Here is a 15,511-nt window from a genome sequence, read left to right as displayed (position 1 = left end):
TACTCCCAACAAAACAGTTAAAATTGAAAGCTTGTTTTACTGTTACCTTTTTCTAATGTGTGAATTAACTGTAATGCAGCCAATCAGTATTCTGTTCACACTGTCAGAACAACAGGTTAGAAAGCAGCTTTTAGCTTTATGCAGGAGGTTGAGCTCAGCAATCTTGCTTTAAACACCTTTGTTCAATGGGGACAAAGGATTGAGCTTTTTGGCATTTTTATTTAATCTTGATAATCTTCCTTTTTTTCTCTCTCTTAAAGGATCAAGAGGAAATGCATTAATTTTGAGCTTCACGCAAAGGCAAGTTGTACAAACACAGCTGAAAACATCAGGAAATGCAAGCATTTTCTTTAGAGAAATGGAGTTAAGTCATGTTCTGCTGGCAGGAGGCTCCTGGATAATTGGGATGGTGTTGTTAGGCACAGCAGTTCGGGCAGCAGGGTGTGCACACTGATAGAACTGTTCACTTTGGCTGGCCTAGGTGAATGACTCCTGTAATGTAGAAAGCAGAAATTATTAACCATATGACAGGAAGTAATTTAAAGAACACAGGCTGCTTTGGAGACTTAAGAAATGGCTCTTAGATTGTCAAAGGATATTTTTAAAATTAATTTAATTTACTCCAGACCAAGATCTAATTAAATCATGGCAGCAATTTTTGATTTTTATCTCTTTACTTTTCATTGAATTTATTTCTTAGACATATTTCAAACATAGGAGAATAAGGAGAGTTCTCTTGATGCTTCAGACTTTGCTTGCATTTCTGTCCTTGTTCATTCTATGTATATCCAGAGTTTCTAAGAGTTTTAGGTCAGGACTTTGGTTCTCTTTCTTAATTAAGGATTTGTTATCCTTGAATTTTTCTTGTTCTACCTTTTTGTAAGAGGCTCATTCTATTTTACTTAGCTGCTTGTAGCCCTATTTAAGTGTTAATAAATGAAGTCCCTTTTGATGGGGTAAGAGTCCAATGTATTCATAAGAGAGCATTTTGGGATTTTCTGCTTGCATCTTCGTTTAACTCCCTTGTACTTCCCAAATCTGGAAAGGCCACAGCACCAGAGAAGGCAATTCTGAAGAAGTCCTGTCCATAGCTGTGATATTGTCCCCCTTGAAGAATGAGACCAACCATTTGAGTGTTTACAGCTGGACCTTCTGAGGGGCATCATCTTTCCTTAATGACAAAATGCATCAGATTCACAAGCTGTGACAGCAGTGCCTCAGGGTTCCCATGACAGTGGCAAAGTGGAACATCTGATGAAATTTGCTTGTGAAATGCAAGGCTGCCTTTTTTGTCACTGAGGTTGCTGAGAGAGAATTCTGAGGTGTTGCAGTTTTTATATTGAGTAGCAAATTCTCAAAATGCAAAAAAGCTACCCTGGAGTGATGAGATTGCTCATGTGTGGGCTTAAACAGCTTTGTGAGGCCACCTCATTGTCTTATGTCTAATTCTGGAAGTCCTAATATTTCCCAAGTTCACAAGCTGGGTGAACATTTGCTTTAAGCCATTGTGTTGATCCCTAGGAACAGCAGAAGGGGGTGCCCCCTTGGATCTGCATTATTGATTGAAGCACTCTCCCTCACTGTACTTCAGTGAAGTGTAGCCAAGAACAACAAGATAAGAATTAATGTAAGTGACAAGGGAGTTCCTCAGACCCTGCCAGTGCACATTAGCCTGGCTGAAGAGAAAAAGAAGCTGATACTTGAGTCTTTTGAGTTGTGAAGGGTCTGGTCAGCCCTTGAAGGGGAAGCACATGAATGGCCCAGTTGTCATCGCATTTTATTTTTCCTCCAACTTTGACTAATGGTGCATTTCCTCTGGCCTCCCACGGGCCATCCATGGCTGACTTGCTTTGTCACTCTTCACATCCAGTCTCTGCCTTTACTGTCCACGCCGTTCCCATGGTGGGAACCCGGTGTCCTCGAAAGAACGCACAGGCACAAACCATCTGTCATTCTTCCACTCCTCTTTCAAGCCACCACTTCCCATATTGTGTGGCCTTGCAGGCTGAAAGCAATCTGCCTCCCCTGCATGCCTGGAGTACATGCCAGCTCTCACCCCACTTGATAAGGGACCTCCCAACACTCTGCCTGTAAAAATACTAATGGGCATCTCCCAGTTGATAACCAGCTCTGCCTTTTTATTGTGCTCATGGGATGATAAGTTGTCTGGATCAACAAGGAATTGTCCCCTTTTCAGGCAAAGTTATTAGGGTCAAATTAGGTGTGAGTTGTGAAATTAATCATTGCGACCACAAATAATTTGTAGTGTGCTATGTACAAAGGAGAAAAAAAGAGACTAGAAGAAAAAATTATTGTAGGGCATAAAGAACCAGAGTGACTGGAAGGAGGGAGGAGAGAATGGCTGACCATGCTGTACAGGGTGTTGAGCCAGGCATGTAGGCTCTGCTGGATTTGGTGTCATGCACCTGTGGACTGTGAAATAATAGAACAAGGTTCTTTAATGTCATTTGAGAGTCTTAATTAACCCACACACAAGATGTCTTAGAGAGAGGAAGATACCCGACTTTGCACCAGAAACACTCCTTTTACACATATGCAAGTTGATTATATTCCCTGCACATCTCCAGATCATCTGAATCACGTGAATCTAGTCTCTGCTTGAAATGAACAATGTAACATCTACTGAAAAGCCTCAATTTTGTTTTCTGGGGTGAGAAGGCGGAGTTTTGTGCCGAAAATACAAATCCAAAGGTGTGCTGAATTTGCTTGGAAATGCTGCAAAGCTATTCTCATTTCCTGTAACTCTTGCAAGGTTGGCCCTTTTCCATGGCTAAGCCCCAATTCTTAGCCAGCCAGAATGAAGTGGCAGGGGAAATTCACTCTCTCTTTCATCTTCTAATGTATCTAGGAAAGCAAGAACCAAGACTTTGAACCATTAATTCCTAAGTCTGTGACTTGATTTGCTGCCGTAGAAACTGTGTTTTAAGGGTTTTGTCTTCTCTTACCAAAGCTAATTGTTAATTGCATCTTCTTTTATCCAGCCACTGCCACAAGGAATCAGCCTTCTGTGCTGATGACAGATCTGCCCCTCTGCTATCAGACACTGCTTTTGCCATCTCAGTTTCCTAAGAATTGCCTCTGCCTGGGAGCCAGTGGAGCAGCCGTGCTGGGGGCAAAGCAGTTCTCTGAGGAGGATGATGATGGATGACAGCGTGATGCCCTTCCACGTGGCTAGGGCACTGAGGTTGTGTTAATTTTTTATCCACTCCCCAATATCCCCCTTCTTCTGCTCTAGATTCTTAAAACAAATCTTGGCTTTACGTATGAACAGCACGCGGATGCTATAGTGACTTGAAAGAACATATTTTATGACACAGCAGCAGTGCATCCCTTGGTGAAAATTGTAGAAAGAGATCATTGCTACAGGTGGCAGAGGCTGCTGGCTGACCATCAGAGGGTACACAAGGTATAAATTTGAATGCTTCTGCCAAATTTTTAGTGTTTACACCAGCGACACTGCTTCTTTTTCTCTTTTTACTGTCGTGTATGTGATTTTGCTCCAGTTGTCATACTGGCCTCTCTCCTGTGCTTAGGGAAGAAGCAGGTCTGGCATTCCTACTGCACTGAGGTTCTCTTGGGCCTTAGGGAATGGGTTTGCAATGATGTAGCTCCACTGGCACAAAACTCTGGCCATGTACCAGCACAAAACAAAGTTTGGAAGCAACTTGCTCTGAAAAATATCTGTAAGCAGTACAGATGCCTTCATGGAGATGGGTTCTCAGGACTGGATCTCAGCCATGTTGAGAATCAGCTTTGTGTTGATGTACTTCCCTGAAATATTCTTTAATAGTTGAACAGCCTTGAGCAGAGATCATATTTCCAGTTTGGGATTCCCTTTATACATCTTTCATTAATACAGGGATTCTCTGCAATCAGAGACCAGCACCACAGAACAGCTGGATCCATTTTGGCTTGACAAGGGGCATGGGCATTTTTTTATATATATTTATGGCTTTTGTGAACATTCAAAATGCTTTTTATAAATATTAAAAATAATCAAGGGTTCTGGAAAGAATTCATCCTGCATTACCATCATCTGCAGGAGTTCTTCCATCTTCCTCTAGAATATGTATTACTAGCTGACACTGTGAACTAACTGGTCCAGTCTGGGAATTCCTAGCTACAGCTTGAGGAAGAGGGAGGCTGTGAAGGGAATTGGTATCTCTTGATCATCAGAGAGAGCAAATACAATACAGGCGGCAGTCTGGCTGCCCCTGGAGCAAGTCAGAAGCAGAAACTTGCAAGCAGGCACCTCAGAGAGCTCCCCAGGGTTTTGCTCTGCCTGCTGCACCCGCTGTGGTTACTTGGTAGGTTACTTGTCCTGCTTGTCTTGAGGTAGCTGGAGTTGAGGCATCTGTTTTCCATTTGGAGCTTGGAGGATGCCCAGGTCTGACTTGGCATGCTGTCTGCACTGGGCATCAGCAGTACAGATGTGGAAACCACAAACCCGATTAATATGAGCCTAGAGTAAAAACTCAAATAAGCTTATAAATAAAACCAGACTTGCAGATTATTTGTTTCCATATTAGCCTATAATAGACCCTACTCAATATGTTTGTTTTATTTGGTTTGGTGACCGACATAGGTATTTATATTTCCAATAAAACTTTAAATCAGAATACAACAGATGAAGTAAGCTTAAATTATTTCTGCAGAAGATGATTGCAACTGTCTGAAGCATGTAATTCCTTACATGAAATGTTAGCCTGCTTTGAACAGAAATGTGGCAGACTTCTCAGTATTTAATGTACCATTCCATCATAGCTCCATATCCTACATTTATATATTAAAATAGACTCCTAAATGGACTCTAATCCTCAATGAATAATCCAGAGGTGTTGGATGACTTGGTGAGTCTAATTCTTGGTATGAGCACCATCTGTGTGATCTTGGGTGAGTCACTAAATGATCCTCATGTCCTAGCTTAAAGTGGTGACTCTTTTTATCCCTGCCAGGCTCCTGCTGAGCTCTGAGTTTGATGACCTCAGGTGCTCCAGTGCAGGTAATGAAACATCTAGAGAAGAGAGTTCCAAAGGACCATCTGAGAAGATTCTTCAGCAGTGCTGACAGATATTTTACTCAGTGAAGCAGATCTCTTCCTGGGAACTGATGGCTCTTAATCCAAGGGTGAGATTACCTTGATTCAGCTCCGTTTAACACAGCTGTATCAGAAAAATTCTATGGTTCAGCAGCAGTAGGACATGTAGTTTATTCTGCCTGCATTGTGACACTCAGGATGGGACACCTGCACAGAGCCTGACCAATCTCTAAGGTCAGGCCTTGTACACATCTGTGCTGAGCAGTATCTCCAGGTGACCAATGAGGCCTGCCTGGCCTTCAGATATACCATAGTGACATAACAGGAATTGTGCCTCACTCCCCTAAACCTCCTAAATAGACAACAGAGGGAAATAAGCACTTCCACATGTTGGTTTGGATCTCACATGGACTATCAAGGGAGCAAAAAGTTCCCAGTGGAATGAACCTGTGCCTTGGGTAAGGACTTGCAACTGTCAAGTGACGACTTTGTACTCATGGAGCTCTAAAGCAAATGAATAAACAAACAATGCTCTCTTCCCATCTCTGCCTTGCAAAAACATAAGGGCAAAAACTTTTATACCTTTTGTTAGGATGTCAGTACCAGAGTAAAGACAGCAGCCCTTATTCCATTCAAATGTCCAGTTTTCATTTCTAATTGTTTCTCTGGAATCCCTTGTTTTCCCTTCTCTTCAGCTGGTTGAGCAATGGCCCGTTCTTATAAAACAAGTTTTCAGCTTTGTAACAGTCCTGACTTCTCATTGTTTGAAAGGCAAGAGGGTCACTCAAAGTAAACTCTTGTGTGCGAGATAGTGTTTTTCCACATGGCAATGTTGGAGGGCCACTCTGTGCTGTCAGCCTAGAAGGGCCAGAAGATGCCTTCAGCTTCCCCAGGTGCCTCTGTGTTTGTTTTCTAATGTTATTGCACACACAATATCATTAATATTATGTCCAAAGCTTGTCTTTATAAACAGAGTCAATACATCTAACTTATTAGTCAGCCACTGGGAAAAAGGAAAGGATTAAGTCAACATTGTGAGGAATTAACCCTTTTCATTGCCCAGAGAAGAAATCAAAGATTATACAATCTCTTGAAACTACAAAAGAGACTTGGTTATTTTCTCTCACAAATTAGTGGAAATATTTCCTCTCACTTTGGCACTCAAATATAAGAGGTGTCCTGCAGGATCAGAGAAGACTAGTAAACTTACAAGACATGATTTTCTTTCCCATGGCATAAGCCATTGAAGGGCAGGAAATTTCCCTCCTACCCACCTTCTTCTTTTTTCAATCTCCATTTCCCTGTGGGCTGCCTCAGGTACTGGGCTAGGCTTGGCATGTAGACACAATTAGAAATAGAGGCGAGACTGCACGGAGCAAAGTGTCCAAGCGCTGAGTGAGTGCCCAATGGGCCGTAGCAAAATGCACAACCAAGTCAAAGAAAAATGGAAAATATTCCATAAAATTCATCTTTGCATCCCTTTTTCCTCTCTTGATATATGGCCCCTTATTCACAGCTGCCCGGGCCCCGGCCTGCGTGTAAATATGTCAGTGCAGCAATGAGACGGAACACGGGCGGCTGCTCCCAGATAAAACACTGCCTGCAGCCCAGCAGTTTATTGTAAATAAAGATCAAGGCAGAGCAGCAACATTTCTGTTCAGCTCCAGCTTGCCAAGGTGGCTAGTCCAGCTCCTTTCACAACTACCACATGTCCCCATGGATTTCCCCTTCCAGAAAGGGACATGTTCCTCTTCTCACAGCTCTGTAGCCTTTGCAAGCTCCCTGATGCTTCCCTGTGTTGCTTTCCAGTGACCTGGAAGCACTGATGGCAGATGGGACAAGGGGTGGGCATGGAGGTGAACTGTTCTGCTCCATAGTGCTGCACCTGAACGATCCCTTTGTGGGCCTGGGACACGTTAATGTTAGTTTGGCTCTCCTCAGCAGAGGGCACTGGATCCTGTAAAGGGGAGTTGATGCCGGGAAGCACGAGGGTCTGATCACTTTTGCAGATGGACTGATTTTTTTCCTTCTGGATACTGGTGGTGTGGAAGAGAAGTCTGCAGCTCTGTCTGCTGCATGCTGATTGACTGAGAGACAGCCATGGTATGTGTTAGCAGATGATAAACTTGTCCTTTACGTATATTTTCTATTTTAATTAAGAGGTATCTACAAAAACCAATTATCTGGAAATCAGGTTGGCTAAAGTACCAGCCATCTGGCATCCTTCTGAAAAGTAGCACCAGCCAGCCGACACAATGGAGGGAGATGCAAACACCTACAAACTAGAGCCTAAACAGCCAGGCTGGGGTGGAAACTGGTTGAATTGTTCAGGCTTGTTGCTGCAGCCCACAGAGAAAACACAGCAGTGGTCTGAGGAGAGCTGCCTGGATCAGGGAGTTTAACATTCTTTGATCCAAAGTCTTCACAATTTCAATATAAAATTATCATTTGTTCAGTGGGTTCATCTTGTTCCCAGCAATACCCACAAACAATGCACTATCAATCCACTCCACTCTCCCTCTTTCATCACACCCTTTTCTGTGTGCTGGGATTTGAATTTTCCTCACTGACGGCTCTGATGAGCTGTAAGCCAGAGGCACTAACAAAAAAAAATTAGGAATGTATTTTTTTCAAATTATTTTTTAAGTTTAGATGGATCTCATGTATGTATGTTGTAACATAACTCTTCTAATAACAGAAGTTTAAATGCTAATAAAGAACATATATTTTAAAAACTTGCTAGGTCTTCATCTGGCACTACTTTAATATGTTGAAGATTTGGCACAATTTGCTCATAAAATCAAGAATAAGAATTCATTCTCCACACTGACAGCTACTGACCTAAGTTCTTGAGCTGACCTAGGATGCTTCGTATTAGATGACAGCTCCAAATGCAAGAAAATGGAATACTACCACAATATATGCTTTAGTTCTGCTGAAGAAAACGACAAGGCCGTGCTGTCTCTCAAAAGCAGCCAGTAGTTATTCAAGGTTTTATACTTCTATAGCAACTCTCCACATCTCACCACACCCTAGCATTTGCCAGACCCAAACTAGAGGTTAAATGCGCTGGAAAATGTGGCAGAAGCTTCCAGCATGAAATGATTCCTGAGCTTATTAGGACTCAGGCATGCCTTGCAGAGCAGCAAGATCAGTTTCAGAGCTGGGAGAGAGGAGCAGCTTTTCTTTCACACACCCTCTCTCCACAAGTCTGAGCCTTTGCCTTGGCAACCCAGCCTGTGGTTCAAGGGCTGCCCATGGCCTGTAGTGCTGTGCCACTGTTCCCATTTACCTCAGAGAAAAGGCACGACTGCTAAGGGTTGTAGGTTTGATCTTTTTTATTAAATAGGTCAGCAGGCCCTAACAGTTGGCAGCCATCTCCAGTGCCAGAGCTGTGTGATGAAAAGCCATATCAAGGCAGGCTCCAGTGTATCTTTTTATCTGTCCTGCCTGGTACAGCATGTTCCAGGTGGAGACTGGGAGGTGCTGCTGCTAAACCCTGCCCTGCTGCTGTTCCCTGGTGACAACAGCAGTATCCCATGTTCAGACCCCAGCTCCCTCTGCCATGGAAACTGTTGCTCCCATCACAGTGCTTTAAAACATTACAAGTTTCTGACCCAGGTGTTATTCTGGGTTATTATTCTGTTATTCTGGGAAGGGAGAAGCTCCTTTGCAAACAGATGTGCTCTTGAAGTGCTTCGTGTAGTCTTCACTAAGCTAAACCAAGTCTACATTTTACAACTTCACTTTCCACTGCAGAAGCCTGATCCTGTACCTTCATTTTTGGTACTGTACATCATTATTCCTTAGCACCACTCAGTAGAGAAGTAGATAAATTATAAACTTGGCTGTAAGTTTTGTTCAGTAGCAATTTCCCTTAGCAGTTTTAAAGTGTGATTTTTTTTATCAGTTCCTTGGCAGGTTAATGGGGTACATGGACAGGAGACTTCTGCTTTATCCCCTGCAGCCCTGATAACTTGGGGTGTTGCCTGGCTCAGCTCCTAGATGTCATAGGAAGGAATAACTTGCATTTCTCCCCAGTGATTTCTTGATGCTACTGGTGGATTACAGATGTGATTCACTCCAGAAGGTACTGCTGGGTGCCCCCAGGTATCTGATCTGCCAAGCAAAGCTGGTAGCATCAGGTCCATGAGAATTCCCTCTCCTGAGCAGAGGCCAGTGGCAGCCCTGGGACCTGACATCCAACAGTGCAGTTTTGTTAGAAGCCAACTGAAAACGTGGTGCTGTTATTATCTGACACCAGCTGAAACAAAAGCCAAATGTTGATGAATGTCTGATCCTAAAAGTAAACAGTTTGATTTTTTTTTTCCCTTTGCAAGTCAGGGGCCCTTTAGGGTTTTATCTGATTTTGGCAATCTCCTGCACATTTTGGGGCCTGGAGCATGGTTTTAATTGTTACATCACAAAAGTTGCCAAATAATGTTGGATGCTTCTTAAAAACTCTCTCAATTTTATGGAACTTCTCAACGGCTTGACTAATACAATAATTACTGGAACTCGGCTATGTTGCCTAGTGGCAAATGGAATTTTTTCATAATGATCCTGTCTGTCGTTAATAGCAGGATTTGTTCTTTCTCTCAGTGGGAGAGAGGCCAGAAAGCCATGGTATCTGTCTTTTTTAATGACAGCCAACAGCAAACGGATAAAATAATCAATTATATCCACAGATAGGTAGATAAAGTATAATTTATCATGTCAAAAACAAAAATGTTTTTAATTGGGCTGTTAATCATTTTGTAATTTTAACTAAAGAAATGGGGACTCTGCTTTGTGCTCAGACATCACTAATATTTCATACAACATTTGCTGATCTTATTATAGCTTTAATAATAGTGTTTACCACTAACTGCCAAAATATAAAATACCATTTCTACTCTCATTAGCTGGAGCTTTGCAGTTAGAAAAAGATGCCCTTCCCTTTTATTTTTCTTCCTCTAGAAAGATCCAGGAGATAAAAAAGGGGGACCAGTGTACTAATCAGCTGTTTCTAAAATATGCTAATCTTTTAGTTTGATTAGAAGTACCCATATGTCAACCAACAAACATGTTACAGAAACATGTTGAGTTTTTTGTTGTTTTTTTTTTTTCCAGTAAAGCATATAAAGAGATTAATATAACACAGCAAAAATTGGAAACTCTGAGTTTTGAGTTCTAGCCACACCTGTGTTGTCTTGTGGGAAGCTGGGCAAATAATCCCTCCTAACTTGTTCTTCATATCTATAATGTAGGTATTAGATAGCTGCATCATCTGTCTGCTGTACAGTATGTAGGTGTTGTAAGATACATGAAAATTTGTAATAAAGATGGCAAACATCTGGCTGGCTGCAACAGCAGCCTCTCTGATAGGAACCTCTTTGAGGAAGGAAATGGGAAGTTTATGGCTGGACCTAAATCTTCCCCATATTATAACTGAAAATGTCATCTTAATGCTGCCTGATTTCAGGATCAGTGAGGAATCATCTAGCAGGAAAATCTCTCAGCACCAGGTACTTTGGCTGTCTACTCTTGTTATTATTCCTGTATGCCATGAGCAGATGCCCTGTGTGGGACCAGATCTGTATTTTACCCATAAATTCTATATTAAAAAAATACTAGCCATCTAAGAAAAGAAACGTGACTCTTTGTCTCAGATACACTGAAATTACTTCCCAGCGTCTGAAGTGTTTCACAGAAGAAAATTAATCTCCATTCCTCTAAACTTGGTTTCCTTCTGAACAGCTCTACTTTCCTTAAATGCAGATGCAGCCTCTAGAGTACTTGCCTGGGAGCAGAACAGGCACTTTAGGTAGTTTGGCAGGAGCAGATTTCACTTCCAGTGTTATGGTGAATGTTTTTGGCTATGAGTTTAATTTTATGTTCATAGCATCTCCCAGCAATGGGTGTAACAGAGTGGGGCAGAACTGCTCTTCCTGAACTGCCTTGGATGTGGGGCAAATTTAGTGGCTAGAGTGGGTTTTTTACAGGCTAATGGCAGAATTGAGGCTGTATTTAAACTGAGAAGCAAGGAGGAGAAGCTCTGGTGCTGGCTTGCTCAAGCATAAATAAATTGGAGGTACATGAACATTCAAAAAGTTCCCAGAGAGTCACATTCCACAACTTAAGGGGCCTGGTGCCTTCACCTGTGCCAATTTTATGTGACTCTTAACTCTGGTCTTAAATAAAAATGAGACTTGCTCTAATGACATCAGCAGCCTTCAGTGAAGAAAATATGCTGCTACTTTGATACAGATCCCCTTATAAGGAGGACACTGTAGCCAGCCAAAGCTCTTTTTCCCATCTGGCAGGTGAATGTTACCATTCCCTGCTCAGAACTGTGGCCTCAACAACAATTCTCTGCTTTCAGCATTACATTAGATGATTTTATTAAGAATATGGTTATCTGCTGCCCTTGCTTTTGCCACTTGATTTTACTGTCCCTCTCCATTACATGAAAGGATGGAAAAGGGGGATGTGAGTTGACTGGGGGAGGGGAGACAATAGCATGAGCAGGGGGTTAAATGAACCAGCTGTTATGTGTGAAGTATCTGCTTTCTAATTGCTTCTGTTGGAATTCAGGGGGGAAAGGCACTGGCTTCAGTTAATTAATAAGGCAGGACTCACATAAACTCCAGCTGTGAGCACAGGACTGGTCTTTAAAGGATAAGCTCAGGAGGTGGGGCAGAGAGTTTGATTTCCTTGCACTAAATCCCATCACAAGCTGCTGGTTCTGTGTGTGTCCACTTAAGCCTTTTGGTTGGCCTCTCTGGACCAGACATGAGGGATCTGTTGCTGTCCACGTGCCTCACCCCAAGAAAAATGATCTCTCCTCAGAAATCAAAGGTGTGAGGCTATATTTCAAGCTAGGGTGAAACCGCTGTGTTTTCACTTGAGTTTGGAAAACCTAAAAAGTGGGGATGTTTGGATCAAAGGTTTTTTTTCAGACTTAACAGAAGCTTGGGCTTTTGCAGCTGGACACAGATACAGGTTTGCCATTTGGTTCTCTTTTCTGTCTAGTTCCAGAGGGTTAGGATTTGGCATCCTGTCAACATCTCCCTCATCTGAGCCCTGCCTCAGAAGCTTTGCTGGAAGGGTAGCACTGATGGGGAGGTTGTGCAGCTGATGCCTCCAGACCATGTCCAAAGGCCATTTTACAGTGATCTCTTTGAGGAGAACAATGCCCAGTTCATTTCCTTTTTTTTTTTTTTTTTTTCTGAGAGGGGCTCAAAAATATCAGGACTTTTTCTGAGTTATGGACAGTGCCCCTAAAACCCACATGAAAGTGCAAATGCCACAGTGTTTCCTCATTTGATCGTGCTCCAAGTCTTGCTGCCATAGGACATCCCCCACCACCAGTGCAAGGTCCTTCTAGTCAGAGAACAGCTGGGGGTCTGTGCTGAGACAAAAGTCTTCTCCCACTTCCCATGGGATGGCATTTCTGGATTTCAAAGCTTGTTGTTTAAGTGTGTTATGTTAGGAAACAGTGGAATGAGAAAAAAAGGGGATGTTCCTATGTGGTTAATAGCCTGCTTTTCCTCACTGAGTGTGGAGGGAAATGAGCTTCCTGCTTAAGGTGAGATGTCATCTTCTGCATGGAAACCTTTGTGTCCCTGCTCCTTTCAGTGCCACTGCTCAGGGGAGGTCTCTTCCAGTGTGACTGCCCTCCCTTCCAGGCCCTCTCCTTTCCTGGCACCTTGCTCCTGCCTTGCATCAGTCCTGATGCTGCTCAGATGAGTGCTGGGGTCAGCACGCGGGAGGGGACATCACTATGTGGCTGCAAACGGGTTGGGAAAGGAGGAGTGCTCATTTTGTCACAGAGAGCCCAGCTATTTGTTCTCACCATACCCTTCCTCACACACCTCAAGGCTCAAGCATCCAGGAGGATTTTGGCATTTCATTGTTGCAGATTCAGTGACAGCTCAGCCTGGTGTGGGACCAAACTCACAGACACATGAACAGCCCCAGTCCTCTGGGCTGGCTGTGCTGAGCTGGACTTCCCACCCAAAGAGAAGCAATTCTCAGGTGTTACAGCACATTTCCAAGCAAGCCAGGTGCTGCCTTGCTTGGCAAAGATCTATAAACAGCAGCTCTTTGTCTCCTCTGTTTCTCTTCACCCTGAACGTGTTGCTGTTTTCAGAGGTTGGTTTCAAAGTGCTTATTCACAGCCACCAGCCGTATTGTTTTATCTGAGGAGATTAGGGCTGAGAATGTTGTGGTTTTGTACTGAAAAGACTCCATTGGAAATAGCATATTTGACATGAGACTGTTATTTATGCTCAAATAACCATCTTGTTTAAAGATGAGGAGTCTTTTATTTTTTTCCTTTTCAAGTTTAGATCAATCATGTATGAAGACCAACTCCCACTCAGCCTCCCCTGGCCCCTAATACTTTCATTTCATTCTTCTTTTGCTCATTATTTTATGATTTTGTCCTTGACTGGAACATTTCTCTCTTGCTCTTCCTTACATGCACCATTAAAGAAGGAGAAAACTTACATTTAAAGCTCAAGACTTATGTAGCTCTTAAGCCATAAATAATGTTTTCTACAGATTCTAAGATTATTAAATCCCTTTAGTTAGCCTCCCTCTTATTTTACAGCTCATCTGATTAGAGAGGGCATACTCTTGTTAAACTTGATTTAACTATTTCTGTTTTGCTTTTGCAAGCAGACATGAGAAAACAGGACCTGGCTGGATGCACTGCTGATCAGAACACTTGGAACATAGGAATGCAAAGAAAAGTTTGCAGCAGGAGAACTCATTTTTGGTATGGCAAAAACCTCCAGAGAAGCCCTGCAATTCTTGAGATGTAGTTAACTTTCTAAATACAAGCAAGTCTACAAGCAAAGCTGAAATCTGTTTATCTGGGTAGATAAATGCAGTCAAACTACCCTTTTCTGTAGAGGGCTGACAGGCACAAAATCCATGAAGGGAATACTTCAGTGTGAGGAGATAGTTATGCTCAGGTAGTGACTGATTTAGGGCAGCTCTAGGAACTGAACCACTGGGCACTGTGCTTTGCCTCCCCATCTTTGGCTTCTGCTGATGCCAGGCTCAGGTTTGCTGAGCCAGGCATGGGCTTTTCCCTACAAATGCAGCCAAACCAGCTGCTGTGGTTTGCAGAGATCCTGATACTGCAGCAAGGAGCTGCACTTGTGCTTGATGAAATCTGCTCAGGGGATGGCCAGGGAGTCAGGCCTTGCCCGTGTTACAAACTACAGAACTGAGCCCTACCAGAGACAAAGTGAGTGAAAAGTGCTGAAAAGCCTCACAGTAGACAGCCTAAACAATGAAATTAGTTCCTCCATGGTCATCAGTGAGGCAAATGCCTCTGCCTCCTGGGCCAGACAGGCCAGTGTTTTAATGGTAGGCATAAATCTATTGCATTTTTCTCCTCATGACCTAGCATATTTTGTCAGGCCAATGCATGCTCCAGAGGAGACATAGAATTTATGTGTACAATAAAACAATAGAGTTTCAGTGATATCAGCTGTTTGACGAACTTTAATATACATTTGCTATAAAACAGGCAGAAATTACCAGAATGTAATACCCAAATAAAATCCATGATCCATTTGCACGACAGATCTTCAATTTACTCACATTCATGTGAAAGAGACACATAAAAATGATATCCATGCTTAAAATCACTTAAAAGCAGTCTGAAAGACCCCACAGTTGCAAGTGATACCTCAGTACTTAGCTAGTACTCATGTTTCGATGGCTTTGCCTTCATGATTCTTCCAGTGGTTTCTTTATGTTTTCTGGTATTTTGCCAAACACCTGTGAATCAGTGCACAACAAATACTCCTGCCATTTAATTTAGCCTTGCACAGAAAGGCTATATTAGGCCTGATGCAGACCTAATCCCAAACCTCTAAAGAGGTTTAAGGCACTCTGGTTTCACCTAATCCCGAAACCTAAACCAGAATCATTGAAAACCTCCATAACACCACAGGAATGGGCAAATAGTGAGTTTCCACTATGAAATTATTAAAAGGACACAGTGTATCTTTTGGATTTGAGACCTAAAGCTTTGCCTAAGGAGCTTGGACTGTCCACAATAAAAGTGTTTATTTTGAAGTTAGGAGGTTGAAAGGTTTATTTGACTAGAGGGCTGATTTCACCCCTCCCACCCAAAAAAACAAAGAGGGGTGATCACCCAGAAGACTGGAAAATAGGAAAAGGGATGAACAAGTAACAAGGGAGGGGCAGCCCAACAAAGCACTCAAAGATGAAACCCAGGTTTCTCTTTAAGCTCAGTCATGTTCCCTTGTGAGAAAGAGCAAGAGCACAGCCCCTTGTGCACAACTGGGCTCTTGGGACCTGAACTTCCTTACAGCAAACTTGTAAGGAAAGAGTTATTTATGATATATTAAACACATTGCTGCTGTTCAAAATAGAGGATTTGCTCTTTTGAGATTTCTTACTGATAGGAGATAACATGTAAAAACA

Source organism: Passer montanus, unplaced genomic scaffold (genome assembly GCF_014805655.1).
Source record: "Passer montanus isolate IOZ18808 unplaced genomic scaffold, ASM1480565v1 scaffold53, whole genome shotgun sequence".
Lineage (NCBI taxonomy): Eukaryota > Metazoa > Chordata > Aves > Passeriformes > Passeridae > Passer > Passer montanus.
The sequence above is the reverse complement of the archived record's forward strand: the minus strand, read 5'-3'. Positions refer to the sequence as shown.